Source organism: Culex pipiens, chromosome 1 (genome assembly GCF_016801865.2).
Source record: "Culex pipiens pallens isolate TS chromosome 1, TS_CPP_V2, whole genome shotgun sequence".
Taxonomy (NCBI): domain Eukaryota; kingdom Metazoa; phylum Arthropoda; class Insecta; order Diptera; family Culicidae; genus Culex; species Culex pipiens.
Window position 1 is genome coordinate 58,882,112 of NC_068937.1, and position 26,690 is coordinate 58,908,801.

At 42.4% G+C, this 26,690-nt stretch overlaps 1 protein-coding gene across 1 annotated transcript in view; it reads left to right on the forward strand.

Annotated features, from left to right (window-relative positions):
- The first annotated feature begins 1,239 nt into the window (after window positions 1-1,239).
- The window catches only part of LOC120420407 (irregular chiasm C-roughest protein-like), a 65,935-nt gene continuing 40,484 nt past the window's right edge, over window positions 1,240-26,690 (forward strand). The window contains exon 1 of the mRNA XM_039583424.2: window positions 1,240-2,518. The gene's annotated coding sequence lies outside the window, so the exon portion shown is untranslated. The remainder of the gene's footprint in view (window positions 2,519-26,690) is intronic.

The following is a 26,690-nucleotide window of genomic DNA, read 5'->3' on the forward strand; positions in this document are numbered from 1 at the left end:
ATTGAAAAAAGTAACATTTTGGTGTAGCTTCGTTAAGAATCTGTCACTAGAATATAATCTATATATATAAAAAAATTCGACGGTTTTGTTCGAACGCGAATCAATTCAATACGGAGCGTCGGATCGAGGCGCTCTTTGTTGCGTTGGGTTCGTATAAGTCCAAGGAAGGTTTATACGCTAACGAATTGACACTTTGGCCACTCTGGAACCGATTCCGGAAAATCTGCAGATTGTATGGGAAAAGTTACGTAAAATCAAATTTTGATCACAGGAGGCTGTATAAGAAAAAAATCAAAAAACGTCAACAAACGAAAAAAAAATGCAGAACGAAGTGTGTCGGGTAAGGCTTGTTTAATAATATTTATTTTAAAAATCATTTGAAAAACACTAGGCTGCTTCGCATATTCATATACGTCCCCGTCATAACTCGCTCCAAAGAAAACAAACAAATAACACCTTCCGAACCCATTCCGCTCACACCTTCAGGGGCACAACAGCATCAAACAAACAACCACAGTCCAGAAATCCCCCAGTCTTGACATCAATTCTCGCGCGCGCACTTCTTCAATCCATCCGCCCCAATGCAGCAAAAATCCCGACCAAGATCATCCAACGGACATGTTCACGATGCCCACTACTTCAACTCCATTCCATTCGCATCGACAATCCCAGCAAAAACCGGTGTGCGTTTCCTCATCGTCGCCCTCCTTCCTCACTCGTAGCTCCGTAATTGGTCACATTTGTAGCGCCACCACCAACTATAATACTCTGCCTCAAACGACAACAACTTGGATGCAACATATTTGGAAGTGACACGCGAACCGCTCATCCAGCAGCCGCGCGCTGTGTTCATTCGTCTCTTCCTCTGCTCCTTCTTCGTTCCCCTCGCGAGCGCCATCACTGAGCTGGTTCACGAGGGACGAACGCTCATCATCGTCATTAAACGTCATCGTCATCGGAGTCAAGTTTAAAAGGCACACACAAACACACACAGCCTGCTGCTATCTGAGATTAAAGTCAAACATATTTCTTCATTTTCTCACTCGCGTTCGTCGTTGCGTTTTATGTTGCTCGCGCTGCCCATGGCATGCTCTTCGGCTCCGAGCCTGCCACGCGCAAGCTCCGAACGGCCGCTCTTCGGGTTCGCGTGGCACGACCCGAACGTTACAGCGCTCGCGAGAGCGCCGACCACTCGGCTCGACTCTCGGGTCTCTGGCGGGAGGGTTGTCGCAGTGAAAAATCTGGAGCATAATTTAGTTAGCATACAACAGCCGTCGCAGTCGTCGCGTATCCTCCGCACGTCGTAACGCACTGCTCCCGTGCTCGTCGTCGTGAACGAGCATTCACGAGAACCTGGAAAGATTTTGGTTTTGTCGATTTTTTTGGGGATCCCTGGCGGACCCGCGGGCTGATTAGTGACTGCTCCCCACTTGAGAAACGTTCTAGTGAACGCAGTTTCGTGAAAAACGCTCACGCCGATCGATTTAATGTTTTTGTTTACGAGCCAGAGCCAGCGAGCTCAAGACTCGTGAGTGTGAAGGAAAGCTTGGTTGGTCGTTTTTGTGTCTGTGTCCGTCCCGGGACGACGACCCGCATGTGTCACTGTCAATATTTGCCGTCAAGAGACGGTCACGGCTTACTACGGTAAAGTGGAGAGAATTTTCCAAAGGGCACCAGGGCAAGGATGTGCATCGCTGGTGAGGAAGAGCAGCAGCAGCAGTGAGGAGAGCAAACATAGAGGCCAGAAAAGTCGAGGAAAATTCTCCAAACTGTGGAGGGAAATGAAGAGTTTGGGGAAGTTTGCATCAAGGTGAAACGCGGGAACAACACGGTGGGGGTGAAAAGTTAGACATAACCTACAAAATTTGAAGGTGAAAATTCGGCCGCCGCAGAGAGAACAGAGCAGAAGAACGAATTTAAAGTTTTTCCCAACTCGTGGACCGTTTTGGGCAGGTTGAATCCAGTGCTGCAACAAAAACGCCGGGAAAGAAGCTCGACACTGCTCAAAAGAAAATTCAGCAAAACAAGAAAAGAAGTGTTTTTGAAGGCGCGTCAAAGGGGGGAAAATTAAAATACAACACGGCGCGCAGAAATTCTGATTGGACGCTTCAACTTTGTGTAGTGCTAAAAAAAAAAGTGAGTGAATTCTGACGTGAGTGGTTCGCAACGAGGAGGGCAAAGGAAGATACAAGTTCGACAACAGTGAAACTGTGCCAAATGTCCCTCAACTGAAAGCAGCGCCGAGAGTTGATGTGAAGTTGTGGTGTGCCAAAATCAAACGAAACACACACACAAAGGAGCAGCAGCAGCAAAGAGAGTGTGAATTCAAGTGAAAAACCGGAAAATTAAGTTTAGAAGCAAGCAAAACACAACATCGCAACGCTTAGCCACGTGGAAGAATAATTGGATAATTGAGTTTGGAGCCAACGAGACAGAAGAAACGAGCAAAGAAAAACAAGGAGAAGAGTACGACAGAGTTTGAAGGATCTTCCGGAGCAGCGCTGAAATCGATGTCAAGGTAAGACCTTAAACTGGCGCTTTTTTTTCTTCTTTTAACTTGTCAAAGTGAAATTCGCAGTGGGTGGTGGATTTGTGTGATGTTGATCCTGGGAAATTCCTAGCCTTCTTTGTTTGCCTTTAACGCGTTGCGGTAGCTCCTCGTTATGAGGCCTGTGTGGATCCTTCCGGGAAGTGAACGTATTAGCATGTCAGTTAAAATATCATCAGGTCGTCGTCGGTTGGTGGGTTGGTCGTTGTGTTGTTTTGATTGGAGGGGGTTGATGGGTGTTTTTCCTTGTGCAATTTCTGCCAAGCATTGGGTTGTGTCCGTCTACGCAGTTTTGTACAATTTTAAAGGGTAGATGGTGAATTAAAGTTATTTTTAAATTTGCTTTAGCAATGAAGTTAAACTTAATTAAATGAAAAATATTTTGTTTGGTAAACTAATGTTCCATTGTCTGGTAAAGCATCATCGGAGAAGCAAACATAGAGAATGCATTGTGTGATTTAAGATGGTAAGATGCCTTTTACTGTCTTATTTTACCAAAATTAATTAATTATTTAATTAATTATTTTTTTATTTTTCAAATGATCAAATTAAAATTCAAATGGATGAATAATTTTAATTTTAGTACAGACAAGAATAGGTATGGAGGCTTTATTGAAAATTCTGAAAAATTCAATCAATTTTTTTGAAGAAATCAGGGAAAAAATATATGCGGAAAGGAATCATTAATGAATAATGTTCGTTAAATTATAAATAAACTTCATGTTAAGTAATTGTTATAGTCAGAGTCAACTATTTAGAGACGATATTTTACGATGCATCAACGGAACAACAAATTGAGAATAATTCAAGGCAAATTTGTCCCACACAAAAGCTAAGTGCTAAATTTTAATATATTTTAAAATTTTCTGGAAGTGCACATGATTTCGAACCAAGCTGCATCATTACCTCAAATGTGATAAAAATGTATATGGGACATTAATGTTAACAGGGGCGGTGCGTCAAACAAAATACTTTCTGTCAAGAAAGACCGCGAAGTTGATTCTTAAAAAACAATTTTAAAATCCAGTTTATCCCTTCGTGGACAACATAGAGTTACCGGATTAGCTTACAGGATTTCTATCCATGTAGCATTAACTTGCAAATTATGGCCGATTTTGCGAACGGTTAAACTGCATAATTTGCTCATAATTTATTTGCTGTAAAGCTGCAATTCCATGTCAGAATCTTGAGATTACATTGCTTAGCAGCATTTATAGGTTTGGGTCTGCCAAATTTAGAAATCAATATGATTTGTTAAATTGTCTTGATTGTGTTACTTTGTCCCTAAACCAAAATCATTTCACAATCACGATGATATGTCAACATTTATATCAAATATCAAATTTTCATAAAATATTTAATATCCCAGAACAAAACAAATTCCTGCACAATTAACCGCCTACCAGCCACACTTTCAAAACAAGTAAACATCAACCTGGAGCCGCACATGTTTAACTTTGCTTTTTTAAACATAAACAGAAACCTACACTCTCTCACACGTCAAGGAAGTTAGTTTTTCTTCTGTCCTTTGTGTGTTGTTGCCACCCTCGGCCAGGGTGCGCGTTTCGTGGAAGCCGAGCCAAGACACGAAAGAAGCCAGATCGATAACATTCCCAGGTGTGTGGCACTGTGCCACACGTGTGCCACTACCCACCCCCATGGTGGGGGCGACGAGGAATCAGAAGATTGGGCGCCTCCACCCCAGCGGAAAATGCTATCGGCCTGACCCACAAAGTGCTGGGTCATTCCACTCACACAGTGTGGAGCTGAAGATTCGGTTGTTGGACACTGCTCGACAGGAAAAAATATTTAAGGTTTGGGGAAATTTTAAAATTTAGAATGAATATTCAATTTAATATATTTAACTCAAAATAGACAATGTCAGCTTGTTTATGTTATACAAACCTACTCCAGGAAAACTATTTCACAGATTTTAAGTTAAATCACCTTAGAAATTGGACCAAATAGATCCATAGTGGGTACATTACCTGAAATAGGGATAAATAACCGAAAAATCACCTCAATCCTGTAAATCAGAGGGTCATACAATGCAATGTTACAATGTTTGTCTAAACCCGCCAAAAAATTCTGTCGCACAGTGTAGAGAGTGAGCTTTTGGTTTTGTTGAAAACGATGTTGTGGCTTTGAATTGAATTTTCCTGGAAACGCCAGCGCGCCTCGGTCGAGGACGACGACGTCACGGTGGAAAATCAGACAGCTGTTGCGGGCTGGAAGGGGGTGGTGACTCCCAGGAGAAGTGCGGGTGGTCAGGGGGGAGACCATTCCGATAAGGGTGGAAGAAAAAAAAAAGCAAGCTATAAAACAGAACCGGACGTGAGCTTTGCTGCGTTGGCTAATATAATAACCGAGAATAAACACGGGGCGCGCGCGTTCGTTACAGATATATCGTGGTCGCATGTGAGCTTGTTTCGGGGAGCTTTTTTGGGGGTGTGGTGGTCGGTGTTAAAATGATAATTTGCTGGTGATTTGCTCTGTTACACACACATCACGTCAGGACGAGTGAGTAAGTGGGGAAAAGGGAAGGGAAGGGTGGATTTTAATTCGACAATAATGCTGGCATTTCAATTTTATCAACCATTGGAACAAAAGCGAATTTGTGTACCGCTTCGTATTTATTCTATGTTGTACAGAAACGATGGCTATTTGAATTGCAAGCGGATAATATTACGGGAAGTCCTTGTTTTTGTGTTCATTTTACACAATGAGTCAATTCCTGTTATAGACCTGTTTTGAGCTTTAAGGTTTCCCAGAATAAAACCGTGCAAAAGAAAATTCCATGAAATTGATCTACTAAATTTTTAAAACTTATTATATTTTCATTAGAGTTGAGCTTATTTTTGCTTTCCCAGCAAAATAATATTATAAATGAAACAAGACACGAGTATGATTTTAATAAATCACAATGATGGTCTCAAATACATCCAAAAAATATTTTCAATTGTGCTGTAAACAAGTTTGAGCTCGAACCCATTGTAACTAACCATTTTCAAACTTGTTTTTTTCGAATGGTTTATATTCATATTTTTCTTGAATAAAACTTTTGACATTGACTTAACTACGTATCAATTTGAGGATTGGTCCATAATAAGCCGATATTTGTCATAGTTTTCGTTTGTAAAAGATATAAGTTCTTAGCAGCTTTTGACACTTTTATCATACTTCTTTTCAATGCTTTTCGAAGATCAAAATTGGTTGAAAATTAGTTTTTACACCTTTTAAGATCGCAGCCCGAGGCGGGATTGTGGTTCAGAATCGCATACGTGTAAGAAAACGAAATCATATAAAATTTTGAACAGAATTTAATGTTTTGAAACGTAAAGCAGTTAGTAAACTGTAAAACACTTCTTGCATTAATTTGGCGTTTTTGCTGAAATAAAGGTAACTGATTTTCTGCGAAAACGAAATTGAACTTTAAGTGTTTCATAAGATGCTTTTAGGCGAAATTCTCGCGTTCGCAAATATCATGATTCTGAGAACGTATCATTAGTTAAGCTGACATTTCTCGAGCATGGTTTTCAAGAATCAAAAATGTTTATGCGCAACAATAAAAGTTCACTCCGCTCCAACAGCAAACTAAAATCCATTTGTCTCACTTTGGCAACCTGCCAGCACAGCACTCATATAGCCGCCCTTTTGCCCATAAATACATCAAGTTTCGGCTCCCCCGAAAAATACCACCGCCCGTACTAATCAACCTCGATATTTGTCTCCGCGGAGGAATTAGTCGAATTAAGATTGAGATATGTCGAGTCGAGTGCGCGCGCCCGCCTAGTCAGGGCCGCCGCGGCTTCTTCTCTGCGCGCGACTGACGGTCGATTCCGAGCGCAGATGAAGACAAATGATCCCCAAGCCAATTTCGTGAAACGGAGGACGGCTCGCGATTCCGAATCGAATCGGGGTGGAATTTTTCTACTTTTTTTTCGCATCAATTTACCGATCTATCAATCGTCATCATCTTCGGCAGTTCGACACTCAAGGGAGAGGGAGAAAAGGGGAAAAAACGAAGCACCGTTGTCATATTTGAAGTCCCTTTGGCAGCTTCCGATTAATGACCACCGACACTCCGACAAGTGAATGGTCGATAGGGTGACGAGGAATTTCCTCAACTTTTCAAAAAAGATCTTTTAGTTTCTCAGGATCAGCTCAATGTAATTTCAAGTTTTTTTTTTTTTCAAGTTTGAGTAAAATAATAAGCAAATTTCAAATTCTCCCAGTCACTCTAACGCTCACTGCTGAGATTATCGCCACTCTTTTCTCATCTCCGGCTTGAGTCGCCGCTTCGCGCGAGCGCATTTCATCACGAAAATGGTTATTATTAGAAAATGAGCGAGACTCGTCCGTTTTCCTCGGAGAAGACGGGGGAAATGAAGATGATTAGAATTTTGTTTAATGACGAGGTTATTTTACATGTGGTCGCCGGTCGGCCGACTGGCTATGCACCGAATTCAGAGTGTGTGCGTGCTCTTGACTTGACATGATTGGACATGGTTTTGTGAGTCGCACCAGACCGGCGGGCCAGAGGTCCATAAAAATGGAATATGTTGTTTATGCCCCTCGACCGCATGGTTGCGTCTAGAAAGTCATTATGACATAACCAGCAGCAGCTAAGCCTCGACGTTGCACCATTCTAATTAGACGGGGTTTTCCATTTCTAAGCGCAGAGCAGAGAGCGGCTAATCACTTCACTTGGATCTTGGGGCTTGTTTTCGTCTCAACGATCGAGTTTCATTGAATTATGCACTTTTTGGACGGGCGCAATGATTGAAGACATTTTGGGCTATTACGAACATAATGTTTTGAAAGAAGGGGGAACACTTGTTTCGTTTTACACCAGCGATTCTTGGGAAATCGTAAATTCTTCTACAGTAACAGATAGGTCCAGTAAGGGCGATAAAAGAGATTTCAATTTGTTTTTGGAGATTATATTGAGTGGAACTAAAGTTCTTTACACAACAAATTCATTAATTGTATAACAAACCAATCATTTTTTACCCTAGTCGAAATAAACAATTTCTTTTAAATTACATAGATATCAATAAGTCTTTCAATTTTGAAACAAAGAAACTATAGAATTATCACGAAACAATTTTCATCACAAATTTATTGCACGTGAATTGAAGTATTTGTTAAAAAAATAAAAGTCATCCTAATCCATGATTCAAATAGAAAGTTTAATATTTATATTCTTCTAAAAGAATTGAGACATTTGATTTGCATGGTAAAAAATCTAATCCGACAGTATAATTGATATCATGATAATATTTGTTACTTCAATCTTTCTATTTCTAGAATTTTTTTTTGTTTTGTTCAGAATCGTTTGAACCATACATTATTGATAATGTTGTATTCTTATCATGAAAATGTGTGTTTGGTTAGACTTGTAGAATACATTTGTTTCATTTTTATCCAACTTTATGTCAATTTGTTTAGATCGATTATTTTTTGAAATAAAAGTATTACGATTCAGCAATTTGAAACAATACTTGATTAAGGAACTACACTCAAATAGCATCAAAAATTGTAATATTTTGAGAACTGAACTGGGAGTACTGTAGAACAACAACTCCCAACTGACCAAATTTGAGGAAAATGTTGTATTTGAGTATTGTTCTAATGTTCCTTCAAACGAGCGTAGGTTAACTAAAAAGCATAATTCAATGATTTTTTTTCAAATTAAAATTTCATTTAAAGTCGTTTTCAAGACCCGCGTTTAATTAGAAAAAGAGGTTCCTTTACAGAAGAATCAATGGTTTAAAAAAACACTTGTTAAATAAAAATGAACAAAAGTACAAACAATTGGTAACATTGTTTAAGAACCTCCAGGATTAATTTTATTTAACAAAGCTTTAATGTTATAAGTTTTATTTAAAGTTGTGAAAATTTATCGATTATCTTGGAAATAAAAAAAAGTACCCATGAAGTGTATCGGGGCCGGCATTTACAAAGCGGATTCAGTGACAGTTTATTAATCAACTTAATGTTAACATGTTAAGGTTAATGTTAACATTCCATAGGTTGTCTTCCTAAGGTGTCTTCGCTAAGGTCCAGTTTGTGACGATACACTACCTTCCCTTTACTAAGCAATCGAATCCAGAAGGGAAAAGATCGCCAAATAGGAAATAGTTAATAGTTAATTAACTTTACTTACGAAACTGTTGTTCAATACGATTTTGTCAATATTCCTAAAGAGTTTTGTTTTTTTTTCATGAAAATGAGTTGAAATTAATAAAAGAAATATATGAAATCTTCAGATTGAATTATTTTCTAAATGGTTTTTAAATGTTTTCTTTTTTATAAATTCATATATTTCAAGAATGTTTAATATTGTAAAATATTCTGTAATGCTTTTCAGACTAGGAATTACATTGGAAAATTTCTTACTCCAGCATCTTACACAGAATACAAAATCCGCAAACTTTATTCCATTTTCCCCCTTCAAATCTTTTATCTAATCAGTCCTCCAATTCCCTTTCGAAGCTCACGCAAGTCCCAACTAATTTTCATCATTTCTGCCCAAGCGGACACATTATCTGAGATGAAACGGCAGGCCCAGTCAGAAGCCAAATTTGGACAGTATTTCGAATTCCGGAGGCAATAAAAACCACTGCCGGAAAAGCCGCACCACCATACTAGTTCATACATTCCGGACGGGGGCAAAATAGATCAAACCGACCATGTGTGTAAAAATGTGTGCGAATTTTTGTCGTCTCCCCTCTTTATTTTTAGGAAGTTTTTCGAGAGGCCAAACGAGACAAGACAAGGAGTAAAAAGTGACACTCCGATGGTTATTTATGATCTTCCTGTGCGAGATCTTGGCGAATCTGCTTTTTTTTTTTGCTCGGCGCCGCCGGAACGGAAGTCAAGTGCTGTTTTGTAGTTGGATTGTTGTGGTGGTGTAGGGAATGTCAAAATAACGGATGAGTCACGCGTTCAATGAACTTCCGATTGGTGGAAATTGAGAAATCGCGTGTAACAAAGAGTTTTTGAACGTTGAACATTCATAAGTCTTTTTATTTAAATTCAAGCTTTAAATATTTTTTAATTTAATATTGGTATTTACGACGTAGTTTAAATTCAGCTAGCGCAACTTCATAGAAATGAACATTGTTGGGTGAAAAAAATGCAAATGCAATTATGTTGGAATTCCATTGCCTTTAAATTAAAGCTCAATTACCCGTAAAGTCCATTAGCCATCAAGTTCGGTGACATAGATGAAAGCGGTTAGAATCACTCATTCAAACACTCACAGCAAAAGTTCCCCGAAAAAATCCGGGTTCTGAAAAGCTTTCAGCACCATTTTCCGCCCAGCCAGCCGGAGATGCACACTCATTTGCAATTAGGCTTCGGTTCGGTTGGCTTCCACTGGCCATTAATTCTTCAAATTGGCAACCAAAGCGCCGGAAAAACGCTACTTGAAAATTTAAACCCACCGCACACACACACAGGCACACAGCGCTGATGCTTTTTTCCGCTGCACCGAATTTTCCGGACATTACCTGATTGCATCAGAGAGCAGCAGCATCAGCCTTTTTTCCATACCACTGCAACCGTATCGGCTTAAAACTACCCCAATAGTATTAAAACTAATGAAAGTGACATGTTCTTGTTGTTTCACTCAGTGAGGCCCGTCGGTCGTCGTCATCGTTGGAAATGGTTTTCCCACCCCAAACCTTGTCCCTTTTCCCCCAAAAAATCCTCAAATGCTGCTGCGCTGGACCATATCGTAGTGAAATTTTATTTCAACCGTCCTAGATTTTAATCCTTTACCGTCCGTGTCACTGCACTGCACTGGAACCATGTTTATTTTTTCGGCCCCGTCCCACCCCGGCCAGAGTTGCGCCAGGTCCAGGTTTACCCCCGCGCGCGTAGTACACCAGAATGCTGTTAAATTTTTATGTATTTTATTTTTCGGTTTTATGCTCTTGCCACGGTCTCAGCCTCCAACGTGCACGTGTCTTTTCGCGGGAACCCTGCTCCCCGGCGCGTGGTCTTTGACCCTTTCGGACGTCGAACGGGAGCCCCAACAGGGACCAAATGTTGCACGGTGGAAAAGGGAGAGGTGGACAATACTTTGGGAAAGTAGGATTTTCGACTTGTTTAAAAGGTCTTTTTAGACTTGTTATAAAGGTCTTTTGATTACATATCCAAGAATTGGTTGGATGACGTATTCAGACATAGTTTACATGTAGATTATGCTAATTGACACCAGCATAGTACATAAATATTACTTAATTGATTATAAAATAATATAATATGATTTTTTAGCCACAAATGAAGAAACGCACTAATTCTCAAAGTGCCTAAAATCAATAAAAATAATCACAAAAATATGAACTTAAAATTAAAATTGTTAAAATTGCATAAATAAAATTAAAAGAAAACAATACTCAAAAAGTTAATCCTTACATTTTGCAATGGTTCCTTTCCTAACTTGCAAATTAAACTTTTTTAACCTTTATTTTCACTTTGATTCAGGTCCAATCCCACTGTGCCCCAGCATCAACAGTGGCACTTGCCTGCTCGTTGCTGGTGTAACCAATTTTTTACGGAGCATCAGGGACGCGGCCGCGATAAAATCAGTCAACCGTGAAGTGGGAAAACAAATTACACCAAATAAAAATAAGCCAATGAAACATATGAGCCTGAACACAATCTCTCTCTCGCTCGTTTCGACTGATAAAGTTGCTTCGGCACCACCTTACCCCCTGTTGCCCCATTCTCGTTGAGGTGACAGGACAGGGAGGTCTTATCGCGCCCACACGTGTGCGTCGAGGTCACACACCAGGACGCGCGCAACAGGGCAACAGGAAAGGGGCGGCTCTGCTGACAACGTGTGTGACAGTTTGTTGTGTGCGTTGTCGGCGTCGTCGTTGACGGATTTAATGGCCGACCCATAAAGTTTAAAATGAACACATTGCTACGGGATCTGGTTTGTTATTAAAGCTGGATGCTGTAGTTGGGATTTATGTTGATTCCTCGGAGATTCTGAACCAAAAGTGCAGTTGTTACACATAAATCGTCTGGATTGGAAGCCATTCGAAAACACTCAAACCCTCTGAATATTGTAGACCTAGAATTATCGATTCCCCCCTCAAGCCGTACCCTATCATCAGCCGGATCAACTACTGTATCATTTTGGGAGGGAATTCATCGAACCGATATCACTTTCAAGATCAGCAGCCACCGCCGCCGGATAAGGTCGCCGGGATTCCGGACTTATCCCGCCTCCAGGCTGCGAAAATTAGGGTACAAAGCGAAAAGACGACAGCGCAGAAAAAATCGCCCCGAAATTGGCACTCATTAATAAGAACAAAAACAAATAACACCAAATCGGAAAGGGATTTCCGTCTCATCCACGCCAACCGACCGTAACCGTTCCGGAGTGGTAAGGAGGGGGGGGGGATCCCAAAGCGAACCGGGAAAGATCAATAAAAGTACAATTTCGGAATAAAAGGATGGGTTATTTTTTTCGGTTCAGACGACCGTTGAGCCGTGATTGGAATTCCTTTTTTGGGGGGTGACTTTCGAAGCGGACCTGTTGAGGAGCTGTTTCGACCCCTTCCCAGCCCCAAGGATCCGATGAGAGATGGGTTCCCGATAACGACTTTACAGCGGTAGGGTCGTAAAATTGACGGTTTTCCGCCATCATAAAACCATTCCACCGATCGTCCGGCTCTGGACGGGTAGCATCGCAGAATAATTGAGACCCCTTAAGCTTTAGATTTGGGCAAGTGATGCCAAACACATTGAAAACGACATTGAGTAAGCAGCAAAAGGTTCCGGATGCATTTATTGTTGTTATCCTTCGGGAAGAGTGTTCTCTTCCCCGAAGGAGTGTTTGTGTTTGTTTTCCCAACTGAAAAGCAATTCCAGCGCCAAAGTTTCAGTCCGGGGAACGTGCACCGATTCTCAACCCGGTCTAGCCAGCAGGAGACGCAGGGAGAGAAAATGATAACACAGTCTGTGAGAGCTTCAAAGACATAACGGCCGCAGGGCGAAGAAGAACTTTTCGAATTGAAACCTAATCCATTCGAATATAAACAACTCGGTCTGACTTCCGGCCCGAGGGGGTCGATCTCTTGCGCCAGCTCGTCCCCGCCATCGGATCCGTAGAACAGATGACGGTTATTTATCTGGATGTTTGGGTTTGCATAAATGTCGAGCACTCTCGAAAATGCTCCAACTATTGAACTTTCTCTAAAGGGGTTTCCGAAGGGAGTGGAATCATTTCAATCCTAATAACTAAACCGGTACAAAGATGATAATCTTAGGCGTTTGGCTACGAAAAGTCAATAACGAGTTTATGTGCTAATGTCAAATTCAGAGTCTTGCTGCAACATCACTTCTCTTGTTTCCGACCAGGGTTGACATAATTTCGGCAAGATTTTATCTGTTTGCAGCTTAGTTCAAATAAAAGTATTTGTTAAAACACTCCAGCGTCAAATTTGATTCCGCCAACTCACACGTCAATTGCCCCGATTTGCGTGAAACTTTGTCTTAAGGGGTAATTTTTGTCCCTTATCTGAGCTCAATTTTTCGATATCTTGTGACGGAGGGGCGGTACGATCCCTTCCATTTTTGAACATTTGAAAAAAGCCTTGTCTAATATGGTGATGGCTTGTAAATTTGGTATCAAAGTGACTTTATGTAAAATTGGACTCCCAATTTAATGGCGTACTCAGAATAAAGAAAAAGATGTATTTTTCATCGAAAAAAAATACAAAAATAATTCGAAAAATTTTGCCTGTTTTCTTTATTTAACTGTAATAAATATTGGCTTATGAAATTTTATAAGAAATTTAATGTACTTTGGAATCTGCAATAACTTATTTTTTTATTTAGAAAAAAATCATTTGCTGATTTCTCGTTTTCTAGAACTTTAAAAGAGTAAAAATATTTTACGAAGTTGTAGGGCAGACAATTCTAAAAAAATGACCATCACGAGTATCGCGATTTTTGGAAAAAAAAGTTACTTTTTTCTCTTTGCTTCGTCGTTCGTGTCTGTAGCGGGTGATCAACGACGACCAATTTCATAATTTTTACAAGCAAAATAATGGAGCTCGGATTCGTTATCAGGGACAAAAATTACCTCATAGGGCAAAGTTTCAACAAATCGAAGAAGGATCGGGGCAACTTTTTCCGATTTCGTTTGAGTTGGCGGAGAATTACCCTTATCTTAGATATGATAGATTAGTGATAAAATCTGAGTAGATTCCAATCTCCTTATTCAAAATCTTATTCAAAAAGATAAAGCTGTTTGTTTTAATTGGAAGGAGATTTTAAACCAATTCAGAACCTTATTCGGGATTTCGAAGTCTTCAATTTGTCTTTTAATTTGCGTTCAAAATTGCTGCACAATAATTCAAACCCAACAGCCCCGTGGCGCTTTTCGGAAAATCAGAACAACCAACACCCCGGAGGATATTTCCCAAGAAAACTGCAGCAGCCGCTGACCTTCCCGCAAATGATGTCCAGTTCTGCGCGCAAATCGGGGTCCGTTTTCCCTCGCGGGGACGTTTATTTGTGTTTCCTAATTGCCAAACAATCCCCCCGGCGGCTACTCCGTGTGCGCGCACCAGATTGGTCACCCTTTGGCCAATCCTCCCCTCTCCCCACCGGGTCCCTTTCGTCCCGACCAAGACGCAAACTTTTCAAAGGAGTTTCCACCAGTGGCTATTAATTTCCGTCTTCGTCAAACCATTCATAATTAATTTCTTTTCATCTTTCCCTGAGCACTTATTAAATTATTTCTTCCCGCCCGGGGGTGGGCTCTCTCCAAGGTTCCCGGACGGCGTCTCATCTCGACGACCCGTCGTTGACAGTATTCATTTTCCATTTACCCTTCCGTTTGCTGGCTGGTGAACGCAAAGAGTTCTAAAATAGCTTTGGGACCGGCTGAACGCGGAAGTTCCATCGTCTCTACCGATTCTGGCAGATAGGCTGAGTTCCGGAAGGAATCCTCCTCTCAAAGGATGCCAATTGGTTCTTGAAAAATCGATCTGCGACTCAAAATCATCTAGTTGTAACGCCATTCGAACCAATTGTATCGAAACGTCTGATTCAGACGTCAGAGGCTCGATTTCGCAATATAATTGGGCGTGCAGCCCAATTCTGTGGCCTTCCGCGCCAAGGGTCACTTGGCACATTTTGTTTTGATCTTTCACTTTCCAGTTCAGTCGGTCGTCATTCTCCATTCTCTCTGTATATGGGTATCACTTTGTCTTCCAGTTGGTTTGATCGACTGTGCTGCACTTGCTGCAAAACATTCCTCTGGCAAGGCCCGAGCCCGCCGACACAAGCGAAAGCAATTTCACTCTTTTATTTTACGCTCCATGGAGTCGCTCCTTCATCAACCGTTGGAAGCCAGGCCGCGCAGTTGAGGGAGGTGCTGTTTTATGCTCAAGTTTCGCATGATTGCTGCTGCCGCCGACGTCGCCACACGACGACCTCCGTTGGGGGAGGTCAACCCAACACCTTGCCCTTGATTGTTCGACCTACCGATGAACTAGGAGCGACGAACCTGGCCCAACCCCGTAGAGTCATAGCAATTTGTCGCTGCTCCCCAGGTCGGGAGTCGGTGCACGTGTGGTCATATGTATAAGGTTTCGCTGATGTGACGGAATTTTGCTGAGGTTTTTTTTCGGTGAGAGTCAGTTTGGTTGGGTTAGGGTGATCAGATGTCAACTGGACTCATTGAAAAAACACAATATAAAATCTGTTATCAGGTACAACTCAAGTTTCAATTCCGGAATCTGGAACCAATAGAACATTAAAATTCAAAAAATGCCATGAATCTAGGAATTAATCTGAAACTCAATACAGAATTTGAACCAAAGCTGAATCTTCAATATCTATTTCATCTCAAATATAGAAACCACCCTACTCTTTGCTGTCCATTCTGGTGCATTCTTCCGTGGAGTTCAGGGCGGGAGGGCATCGCTGTACAATCAATTGAGGTATCCCACCCACCCCACCAAACTCCCACACGCTCTCTCTCAAAACACCCGATCCCGCCCCAACGATTGGCGTCATCCCGACAGCGGAGTCGAGGGGTAGTCGACGTCCGTAAACCGAAATGAGATGTTGCTGCAACAACGGAAAGTGTCGCATTCGTCGCCCCCGGGACATTGCGCTGGACAGACGGACGGACGGACCGACGTCCAACTGTGTGTGATACGCTTTGAAGCCGTGCACAATCGAAAAGGACACCTCCGTGTATGTGTGTGAGAGAGAGTGCGAATTGCTTTTTTTTTGTTTGCTTTTGTTGCAGCGTGTTTGTCTATATGTGTGTGAACGCTTTTCCGGAGTTAATTGGAAGGTGGCGCCGGGGGTTTTGGGAACCTTCTGACGGGACAAACTAGTCTGGGTCAACTTTGATAGCCCTCTATTTTATTGAGGTCATCGGACAGATGCAGGTTGGGGGCTTTTCAAACTATTGCCAGAATCTAATACGAACATTTTTGCATCTATCGGAGATTGGAGACACACTAGAGGCTCTAAAATTCGAAGGTTGGCGGATATTGTTCTGTGCTCGAAGCTCCGTTTGACATTCACTCCAGACATTAATAACTTCATGCTTTTTACCTTCCTACCTTATGCCGAAATTGTGATTGGTTCCAATGCAGATTCCGGATCCAAATTTTAAAAATAGTGGTTCAGATTTCAAATCAAGCTCAGTTTTAATAAGATTTAGATGTTTGGACTGAATTGCGACTGTTATTTCGACTGCGATTAATGTTTTGACTCTTGTTTCTGGAATCAAACCCGCTTTATGTTGGTTTGATTCAATAGAAATGTTGTCAGTTGATTCCTGATTTGGTTCAAATTCTGAAAGTTGCTCATGGCGATATTGTGTATGTAATTCTGACAGTTCTTCAGATGTGGTTCTAGAATTGATACCGGATTTGGCTGAGGTTCGATTGGATGTTGAACTTATAAATAAACCTAAAGCCGCTTCGGATTCTGAGATGGGCTGTCACTGAAAATGATTTCGAGATCTTATTCGATATTTTCCGAGAGTTCAAACTGTTGTGAAGCAAACGGAAATCGATATTTTCCACAAGTTTCAAGAAAAGCTGATTAACGTCATGATTCGAATTCCCGGACGCTTCGAAACCCGGACACCTCATCTTATTTTATCAATTATTTGGATATAAGTTCGCATTATGAATGTCAAAACTGTGTTATTTGATGAATTCTAACATCAACTTTCATTTAAAGTTTGTTTGAACGCTGTAGTTAATGTCAAAACAATTAAATAAAATAAAATTATAAGATTATAAAAAATACGAAACTTTTCACGTGAAATATTTCATAGGCGTTCGAAGCACCGGGAAGGCAAAGCAGAAATTTATGGTTTGGATTTCTTTAAATTCTAGCAAATTTTTATATAAAATATCGATTGTTTTGATGTCAACAGCTTGTTTGGGACCTAAAGAATGCCATTCACTTACATTTCAGTCCAAATTTGTGCGATTCATTAGCAAAAACGAGTGTCCGGAATTCGAAGCAAAAGTGTCCGGATTTCGAATCAGCTTTTATCAGTGTCCGGGATTCGAAGCACAACAAGTCATTTTAATTTTCAAATTCTAATGAAAAATTGTTAGAAAACACATATTTTTCATGCATTCTCTTAAAACTGACTCTTAATACTACATCCTGATGATATTTCTTCATTTCTAACTTATTACATGATTTTTTGTCAGCTATAACGAAAATGATATGCTACTAAGTGTCCGGATTTCGAATCATGACGTTACGCATGCAAAAATAATGCATAACCAATAACAACCAAAAATCAAATATTGGCCCAGTATCGATTCCTCACTCCCCGAGTGAACTTGAACGCTCTCAACCTTCGATGGGCCACCCAAAAAGGGCACACCACCGTCGCCGCCGGCTGCCACAGCCAACGCTGCTGCACCTGACCGACTTTGAAGTATCTGCTCAACATTAAATCACCCACAAATACCGCAATTTCCATAAAATTCCCCATATGTGCGCCGCCTGTGCCACGCCGCGATATGAACTCCCACCAGGGTGGGAAGCCACTCTGCAGCTGCCAATTTCAATATTCACACCCAACCTCAGGGTTGAGAGAGGCAGGGAGGGATACCAATCAGACTGGGCCACACTTTCGCTTTCCAGCACTACCCAGTACTGGTGGGGAAGTTCCAGCAGGCATCATCTATGTGGAAATTGCGGAACAACAACCGACTCTCTCTCTGGAACGACAGTTCAAGGCCTGGGAACCGTGGCCTTCGTGGAATGTATGAATTCATGTTTTTTCAGCACGATACTATCAGAACACCATCGGCGTGGCGGTGCCAAATGGTGACACAATGCGTCAAATTCACACCGAGTTGTTCCACGATGACGGGCTTCCGGGCGGGGAAAAAATGAAGTTTTTTCTACATTTCTAGGAAACGTTGAAAAGTTGTGCACCCAAATGAAACTTTGTCACCAAGAGGTGCCGCTGAAACCGTACAAGTATTTGTCGTAGCACCTAACTGAGAGGGAATAGCTCTCAAAGTGGTATTCAAATGATAAAGAAAACGAATTGGGAGGATAGAGCAGCGTGATAGCGTCTGGTAGTGACCCTAATTCTTGACTTGCATCCCTCTTTTGAGTGCACACCAGGCTCAGAATAATGTTTCATAATTTGAATCGATATTGGTTTCCAATGTCGGGAGGGATTCTGTCTTTTTTCCCTCCCGATATCTGTCCCGACGAATCCGCCCACAACTTTTCCACTGGACTCTGGTGTCGTCGATAGCATGCCGCGCATGTTAATCAAACGCGCGCTGCTGCAGCACGGGGGCGTAAATATTGCGATATGGTGTCAGATTTCGCGCGCCCTCTCCGGCCAGCACCAAATGCGGGGGCTATCATCTCCGCTCCTCCGAGGCATTCTGGCGATTCAAACGACCTCGCGCCGATTGGATTCGCAGAACCGGTTTCGTTGATTATATATTGTTCTAAGAGGGGGAAGATTCCTCCACATCTGCGCTTTCAAACGGCTAATTAACGTGTCCGCTCTGCATATCCCTTTCTAAGTGTGCCGAACTTGCCGACATAAATTACATGTGAACCGTCGCAGGCAAAGTCGCAGGAAAGTTTCGAGAACCGAAAAAAAACCGAAACGAAATTCCAATTTAATCCTTGAAAAAGTTTCTCCCTGCTGTTGCTGTCGTGTTTCACAAAGTGCCAACCAAAAACGAAGGTTCGCACGTTTGGGGAGCAACAATTCTTGCAGGATTCTCGCGAACTGCAAAGCTGCACTGTGAAAAGTGTTTTGAGATTATAGGATCAAATGTAGCGTCTGGTAACGTCTTCAAACGACTGACAGCTTCTTCAAACGTCTGACAGCGTCTTATAGCGTCTGGTAGCATCTTGTAGCGTTAAGTAACCTCTCTCAACGTCCGTATCAGACTAGCGTCTTTATTTTTCACTGTGCTCCCCGGAGCTCGCCACAAGTGCATCTGCAGCACCTTCTTCGAGTGGGTGGTATAGGTGGGGCTGCCTCGTTCACAACCCACTTCTTGCGTTCTCCTTTTAATGAGAAAGAAGCGGTTCTGCACGTAAGATAAGACGTTCACTGCAGCATGGTGTAAAGCAGGAGTCATCGTCGTCGCAACCACTTCTTTGTCATTTAAGCTGTTCACTTTTGAGAACGGAATCGGGATTGGCTGGGGCTAACCAAGTCATAGCTCAAGGGATACCCACTTCCCCGGCCATTTCCCGTTCTTTTTCTCTAGTTTGGAGAGGTCCAGTTGATGGAGCTGGACTGGCAGTGCTGTTTCGTTGGGATTCAAATTTATTGCACGATAGATCTCGGTTTTTGGGAGTTTCTAGAGAGCCGGGAAACCCCAACCCGGGGGTCGGGCCAGATTTGAAAGTTTCGAGTTGTGGTCTTATGCTTTGGTTCACATCACAGTCCGCTCCATATGATGCGGATGATGAGGATGATGATGAAACCGAGAGTGAAATTATTCGAACATTATCTAAAGTGGTTTATGCTGTTTTGCCTCTCGGCTTTTGATGTTGCATGTTGTTTTTGGGAAAAAGAATCTCACTAATGTAGCTGAGTGTTTGTGAGTACGTCTTGTTTTTTTTTTCGGGTGGGGATAGCTAACGATCCCTCGTCGTCCTCCGTTAACCCCAGAAGCTTCAATTAACCCTACAGAGAGCGAATCGACATCGCATAGCTCTTGCATCAACAGCCCGAGCTGAAGTGGAAAATGGTTTACATTTGAACTGGGATGGTGTGCACGCCCTGCGATGATGATTATGATGATTGCAGCAGCAGCAGGGTCAATTGATGGCGTGCATTTCGAAACGGCGCGAAGTATATGCTGCAGCATCGTTCCGCCTTTGATGGTTATTATGTTGGCGGGACGGTTCTGTTGTTGTTGATGAAAATTTCGGATTCATCACACACCCGCGATTTGTACGATGATGGCAGCTGTTGCCTCAATATGTTATTTCGACAATCATATGGCGGAAATTGATTTTTTGACACTCACGAACCAGTTTTAAAATCATCGTTGAGATTGTTTCTGGTTAATGTGAACCTTTGTCCCACATTATTGTTTCATTTGTATCACGGCAACCATTTGAGTATGATATCTTGATATCCTGAATTGTAAACATCTTAAACAACTTGTCCCAAAAATCAAACCATCCACATTAACGACCCCCGGGTCTTTTGTGGTCTCTATTGCAAGTTTCTTGCTCGAACCTAGGAGTCCGAAGGCTTGAATGGGGAGAGCACCCAAACCTCTTTCTACTCCAAGGAACCTTCCACCCCAGTGTTTGAACTGACGACATTTGGATTGCGAGTCCAACCGCCACCAGCGATTCCACCGGAGTAGGCTTGGTTTGGTGTGTTGTTTGTACTTATGGCATGGGGACGACGACTCCTACACCTGGAATGACTTAACGGCCTAACAACCAAGGCCGGGACCGACATTTTACTTCCTCATCCGATGGTAGGTTGGAGCAAATGGGAATCGAACCCAGAATCATCCGCTTACAAAGCGGACAGCGCAACCATTCGGCCACGCACTGCCACTTGTCACAACTTGTCCCACATCATTTTATTAACTCAAGGTGACAAATGAAAATCTTGTCTCATCTTTAACTCACTGTTGGATGTTAAAAGAACAAAGCATGACTCATATCTGAACTCAATGATGACTTGTCTAACATTTTGAATTTATTTAATGCCATTTCCAAAGAGTCAATTTTGTCTCATATTTTTTAACGTGTATCTAACAAAAAAAAAACATTTGAAAGTTTTTTTTTCTCCTGGGGATTCCAATCAAGCAACGTAGAAGAAATTATAATTTATAGAATCATTGTAAATCGAAACAGTCGACAATTTTTAACGAACTTTTTTCCCCTCTTTCCAGGTAAGCAACGATTCAAAGTACCCACCCGCCTCAAAAATCTCAACGACTCTGTGGGAATCATTAGACGGGAGAAATGATCCGATCATCACCCCATCGAGGACGGCCTGCCCTCCCAAACAGTCAATTCCCAGCGGTAATCTAATTAAAATCTCTCCTCTCCATCTCTCTATCGAAGCTCGAGCAGAGGCTCGACAGAAGAAAAACATCTCAATAAAAATCCTTCTTTTTGACCTTCGTGAGCGCGGGAAGAAAAAAAAATCGATGGGTGGCCCTTCCCGGGCTTTCACAAGGCGGTAGCCCGGCTCAAACCCTGGCCCCGACGTCCCGCGTCGGCACATTGTTAATGAGATTTAATATTTTCTGAAGACTCATCGGATACGCATTATCTGTGGCCTCTTCCTGAAAATCGCTGACTCGGCTTGGAGGCGAAATCCAAGTTTGAAGTTTTCGAAAGCTGTTGAACCTTGGCACCTCAGAACTTTACGCGCGTGTGTGTGGCCCTCGGCCGGGTTTTAAAGACTCGATTCTCGTCGGCCAACAGCAAAAACCCGGGCGTCACAAGTCTCGTTATGTCTTTACGAAACCGGCCACACCAACGTTTCGCGGGGCAACAAACCGCTATAACAACATTTGACACCCACGCACGAATTCCAAGGTTGCGCGAATAAAAGATTTCTATCTGCCGTGTCGTTGCCGTGTCATGGGGCTCCGGCGGACAGCATCCAGCATCCATCCATCGTCACCGGGCACGTCCCGTGCGCGCACCCCAATCAAGTTTGAAATTTATTATGCATGCAAAATTAAAGTCCAATTTAATGAAAAAAAAAATAAGCCCAGCGCCAGAGTTTGGTAGTTTGGCGTGGCGGAGCCACCGTCGCGGAGGAGAGCATTAATCATTTTAATCTCGAAAACCGGCCGCTCTTTCACCTCTTTTTTCCCCCTCCCGGATCGGATAGAGTCGGGACAGAAGTCGGGAAATAGAAATTTGCCTCCTCCATCGATAGGCGTCAAAAAAGTTGGGCTCTTGCGCTGAAAAACGGTGAATTTGCTGTTTTCAAAGAGTTTGGGGGCAATTGGGGTGAAACGGGAAACTTGTCATTGTGTACTACTCGAAGATATCCAACGAGCACCACTTGTCTCACAGCTTTGTTCACAGAGCAGATATCAACGATTATTTTTAACTGGCAATATTGCTTTATGACGTTTCGTGTACGCACACTAGCGCACCATTTGGTTTTGCTGGCTGACAAAATTTAACCTCACTTTATTTTCGTGTACGTACACGCAATACATACGCACGTAGATTACTCTATGGCCAAAATGCCAAACTTGTCTCAAATCTTCATCTTACAGGTGTTTAAATACTGTTTAAATCCCAAGAATATAACTTGTCTCAAATGTCAAATTGACTGATTAGTTTATAAACATAACTTGTCTCAAAATCTTTTACTACGATGGCTAATGAGTACATCTTGTCCCAAATCAACAACATTCTGGTTCTGACCAAAGAGCAGATCTTGTCCCAAATCTTAAAGTTACCTGCTGTTGGCTTCACCCCACTGACCCCCCGCTCAGTCCAGCCATGTGGTGACACCCATCATCGCGTGTCTGACTCCTCGACCCGACTGTTTGCGGAACACTTGGCCAAGACCAGTTCTTTGTCAGAGCTGGTGCCCAGGAGAGGGCCCGACAGAGAGCGCGCGCGTGGACACACAAGCTCTCTTCAAGGAGCCCCCTGTTTTTTCGTCGATTTGTCTATTGCCTAGACCAAAAACGGCTGCCAAAACGGTAGACAGTGCGCCTGCAAAAAAAAAAAAAAATCTCGTGACAGTGGCGCCGTCTGGAACAGCTCCGTTCGTGTGTGTGTTTATAATGGCCGTAAATAAACAAATGCTGTTTTTATAATGCGCGCACGCTCCCCCTCCCCCTTTTCGAGGGGTTGTAGTGTGCAACAGTTTTACAGAAAACCGCGGACAACAATAAATTACGCGCGACCCGCGAAATATGAATAATCAAAATCTGGGCATAATTTCTTAATCGTGCGCATTTGAATTTTTAAGGCGCACAATAAAGTTTTACGGCCAAGCGGCCTCGGAGTAGTAACAAATGGGGCTTGTAAATTAACAACAAATGTCCATTAATGGGCGAAATAAGCGACAATTGACAGGTGGACCAGCAAGACCGCCAGCCAGCTGGCCCGGATCGGATTGATACTAACGAGCCGGTTTCTCAGCGGATCTTAAGGGTCGATGCTTGTTAGCGATGTTGTGATTTTATTAAATGACCCCACCAAACTTTTTATGGGCGATTTATTGAAATCCAGATGTGATCAATTAACATTTTCGGTCAAGCTGATTTATAACACACACGGGATTATGCATGTTGGATTTTGTAAGTTTTCTGGCTCCAAATATCTAAAAAACAATATCAAATATGAAATCTTTTTTTTTATGTCAATCTATAACAACTTGAGGTTGCTGAGCTGTGCTTCCAGTATGGTAGAGCTAAACACGGGATGGTACTCTACGATTACACTCAGGATCGGCATGACGCTCGAGATTTCCTAAGCCAAGAAAACACTGTGTTGCCTAAGGGAAACTACAGTTTATTTTCGGTTTCAGTCGACAGGTTTATTCAGGGATCCCTTCCTCTCCTCTAGCACTTATCTCCCGTCCCACGTCCTTACATTCTATCTCCTACCTCACTCGTCCTTCTTCTTTCTTCCTTTACACTTCCGGTGCACCGTTGACTCGCTCGGGGCCCCGTATCGCCGCTCTGCCGTCGTCGCTGCTCCTACCTGCTGACGTAGACGCTCCTCCTGTAGTTCGCCAATGGGGGGTGGCCTCTTGTCAGTCGGATGGACCCTCCGACGCTTCGGCTGCAGCCTTCGAGGACCCTCGCCTGCCGTCCGCGCCCTTCCTGTGCTTGGTAACGGGCAACAGGCTTCGACGGCGTCCAAGGACTCCGTCGGTACAGTCCGGGTTTCGGGTCGCGGAGTTGACGGACACGGCCAGGCGCACGAACAGTGTCAAACGGGGACGCTGACGGTTCGTAGGGTGGTTCACCGGTCCGGAAATAGCACGGCCAGGGTGAAAACCACAAGTGTTCACAAAGTGAACCGTTAAACACAAAGGGGTCCTACGCGGGACAAAATGGCGGTTAGATTGCTAATGCTGGGGATCGGGGCTCGTATTGGGATGCTTCTGGGATGGCACATTCCTACCTGGATGTCCAAAACACACGAGTAGCTCCTGCTCTCGTCTCTCCTCGGAACGTAGCGAGTTCCGGGCGCTGTCCTGATGGTATCAGGTTCCACTGGTCCGTCCAACGGACACGCTACCAACGCTGGTATTGCGGGTTGGTACTAACTTGGTTGCGGACAACCGTTCGCAACTTGATCACCGGACTTTCTGATCCAGCAATCGCGATGGTGGTTCCCAGAAGCCCCCTTTAACCTTCACGTGCCAACTCATATCACCACCCCCAATGGCCGCCCATGCGATGTTCTTTAGCGGCGACATCTAGTGGTGACTAGCGGCATCAACGCACGGTGTGGGACGTGCAGCTACGGGTTGCTGCCTTATTGGGAGACTTCCTCGTTCCCCGTCGACAAACACAACGTCTTCTTGGCAATATTTACACAAAAAACTATACAAAACGCGACGATTCACACCGATATTTAACACTACAAACACACTGGTTACAAATCTTAAAGTTTCCTATATTCGCATAAATGTCCCATATGCATTTTCATAATTTTTGAGTCAATTCTTAATCATGAAAACTTTAAAAATTCCCCTCCCACTAACATTTACACACAAGATCCTCTGTAATTACTCTTAGCTTTAAGAAAAATGTAATAACAAAAGCCGACTCGGTCCTATCAGGCCCCAGTACCGAAAAGGACCTAATAAAAATAATTTTATGAAAAAAAAACTTTAAAAATGAACTTCTAAACTTCCTAATTTAAAAAAATGAAGCGAAAAGTGTCACGAAATGCTTTTTTCCCATAAAAGTAAAAAAAGTAACGTTATCTGCCTTTTTCCTGACTTCGATTCCAAAATTCAAAACTTGTAAAAAGCCTAAAAGTGCCCTGATAAAAAAATACAAAAATATGCGTGATAGAATGCATTGTAATTGTACAAGTTTTTTTTCAATGAAAACTTCGATTTTTAACAACATATTTTTTTTGTTTTGCATCTGATTTTATGGGATTTTTTTTAAGGGGGCATAAAATATGAATAAAATATTGCATAAGTAAACAACATTGAAAATTAAAATTTAAAACATAACTGTGAACGTTGATATCTGGCAGCCCTGCCATAAGATATCAATACTTAATTGTTTTAAAAAGGGTTTTTTTACAATAAAACTATGCAGTACAATTTAAGGTAAGCATTCTGAATTCTATTCGATTGAGTTAAGGTTTGCATTGAAAATCTGACAACACTGAATAACTCTATGACCATGAAAGTAAAAATTGCATAGGCTTCCAAGGACAGATATGAAAATGTGTACAGTTTTAAGAAAGCTTTCAGATACGTAAATGATAAGGTTTGTATTTATCACTGCAGATCCAATGCGTATTTTATCGCTCTCAACTCGTCTTCCCTTCACTTTAAGAACAACTTATCTCACCAATCAATTAAAGCGCAATAATGTTTAATTTATACAAATACATCACGTGCAGTTCCATTCACAAAAAGAAAACAGCTCCCGATGTTTTCGTTCCCAGCATCATTACCAAGATAAGACGACAAGTGGGAAAGTTTGGGCAAGGAGGGGAGGTGGTTAAAATTAGATCACTTTTATCTCTGTCGTTGGCAGCTCGGCGACTTTGCCCATAAAAAACGAGAGGTGATGTATATTTTGGAAACACAAACCCTCTCACACACAGACACTGAGGGCAAACACTTTTTGTACCCTCTTCCAGAGGTCCAGAGGCCGGCCGTTTTGTCGCCGTGAGTGTGCTGTTCTAAAAAACCATAAATTACGTCCCCCGAAAGCACTTAGCGTTTTCTGGGTCTCACTCCTTGGTCGGGTGCACGGTGTCGAACGACGAACCCCGAGAAGAGAAATGATTCAATTAATTCTCCATCTTTATTTTAAAATTCATTTAGTTTTATTATTATTTCTAACTTTATTTCCACACCGCCTCTCGGTCTCCGCTTTGTGTGTACCACGGCTGGAAAACCTGAAAGAACCGCACCGAGAATGAAACGAAACGACCTTTGATTCGGATGACCGTAACCGTAAGGTGAGAAGCAGGGTCCCAACAAAAACAACAAAAAAACGGCCGGGTTAAATTAAGATATCTCTTTCGGGGTATTCCCTTAACCCATCTCCGTCCCTCCCCCTCATCCCTTTCTACCTGCGTTTCAATTTGAGTTTTATTTCGCTCTCTACCAGCAGCATCACGTGAAGCAATAACAACAAAAACATCACCGGACTCTTCTTGGCTCTAAACGAAACAATCTTGCCCCGCTGCTGGTCGCCTTTGACGTTCTTTTCTTAAAGATGTTGCCAACCAGTACCGAAAATGCAGCAACTTCTTCCAAATGTTTACACACGTTTCACAGTCAGCGTGTCACTTTTAAGACGCCGCCGCCGCTGTGCTGCTTTGGCTGAGCGTCAATTCACTTTTTACGCCACTTTGAACTGGGTGGAGGAGGTGCTATCGTTTTTGGGCCACCCTAACTGATGGGATA